Source organism: Nanorana parkeri, unplaced genomic scaffold, assembly GCF_000935625.1.
Source record: "Nanorana parkeri isolate BGI_ZX_2015 unplaced genomic scaffold, ASM93562v1 scaffold947, whole genome shotgun sequence".
Classification (NCBI taxonomy): domain Eukaryota; kingdom Metazoa; phylum Chordata; class Amphibia; order Anura; family Dicroglossidae; genus Nanorana; species Nanorana parkeri.
Window position 1 is genome coordinate 1,042 of NW_017307215.1, and position 1,887 is coordinate 2,928.

The following is a 1,887-nucleotide window of genomic DNA, read 5'->3' on the forward strand; positions in this document are numbered from 1 at the left end:
TGTGGCGGGCAGTGTGGCGCGAGCGGGGTGGGCGGTGGGGGGTCATTCTCAGGGACTGTGAGCCATTATCACTCCGTCCGTCCGTCTGTCTGCACCATTCCGATAAACAAACACAACTATGCGACGCTCTGCGGAACACGTCACCCCGCAAGAATCCGCCGTCCTCATATCTGTTATAGCCTCATGGAGGACGGTCAGTCTGCAGAGCATTGCAACACTGCAGCATCTCTCCTTTTCTGTAAAAACTAAAAGGACGCAGAAGGATCCCTGGGCTTCCCTAAGAGATGGAGCAATGTTCTGCAGATCTCTAGAGGGGTCAGTGGTGGAATAGTCCGCAGAATATAACAATATGTATCTGTCAGGGGGAGATGGGACGGAGCAATGTTCTGCAGATCTCTAGAGAGGTCAGTGATGGAATAATCTGCAGAATATATCATTCTGTATATGTCAGGAGGCAGATGGGATGGAGAAATGATCTGCAGATCTCTACTGAGGTCAGTGATGGAATAATCTGCAGAATATATCAATATAAACGTTATGTTATTGAAGGAGTAGTTGGTACCGGGAACAGAGGTGATGACTCATTCACTAGTATGGGCTCATTGATACCAGCGGAGGTGCGTGTTGCGTAGAACACGCGTGTGCTGGTGTGTGTCATGTAGCTGCGATGCGTTTTACTTTTACTTTTTTTAACTTTATTGAAATGTCACAAAATGACACGTCAGTCCCAGCCTCATTGCGCTGATCAATACTGATCAATACACCCGATGTGAATGAGCTAGGGTTGCCACCTTTTCTTCAAGCGGAACCCGAACACTCTAGTGACACGCAGACACTTTTTCGGGAGAATTAGTCGCAGCTTATTCATATGTGAACAGCGCCACCCATTCATATGTAAACATCACAGTTGAGACTATTTTCAGTGGGGGGCCAGTAGCCCCTATCCTAATTTTGGTTGCCCCCTATCTGCCTGACATCTTGTGTTCGGGTTTCAGCTGCCATGAAACCCGACCAATTCACCGGACCAATCTGGATCTCCGGCTGGACGCAGCCGCGGGTCCTCTCTGTGTGGTCGCTGTTCCATGAATTCCCGGGATCACATTCCCTGGGACGGAGAGACGGGGGACCCCCACAAGGTGCCAGTCTGTGCCCAGAGGGCTGCGCCATGTGTACTGGGCCTCATAGGACGCCAGGGGCGGGGAGCGGGCCAGTGCAGGCGCCAGGCTGTTCTCCTTATCTCCTGGGGAAGTCTGCGAGTCAGTAAACAGAGCGGGGAAGGAAGTCAGCCACAGATACAGCTCTGGGCCCGCCGACGTAACCCCTTGTGAGCCGGCCGGGGGGCCATTTTACTGGAGTCTGACCGCCAGTGACCGATGTACCGGCCGTCACACGACCACCGAGCGACCACTGATCCCAGTACCAACAGTCATATATATCACTGCAATACCGGTAGTCATTCTCAGTATCTGTTCTTTTTCTGTATGTATGGACTCTGCACAGTACCACTTCTCTTGCCCTGTATGCCGGGTGTCATTCTCAGTATCTGTTCTTATTCTGTATGTATGGACTCTGCACAGTACCACTTCTCTTGTCCTGTATGTCGGGTGTCATTCTCGGTATCTGTTCTTATTCTGTATATATGGACTGTGCACAGTAGCACTTCTCTTGTCCTGTATGCTGGGTGTCATTCTCGGTATCTGTTCTTGTTGGGATGATGACGGGAATTGTGTGCCGGATTGGCGTCCTGGTGACAGCGGTGGGGAGGGTTCGGTGGGCGGTGAGGGGGGCAGGACAGGAAGACGGGGGTCTCGGTGGTTACATGTATCACAGCACTCTCCGTCACAGGACGTCAGGAGTCGGGGGAGTGAGGACGCGGTGCTGCTGGTA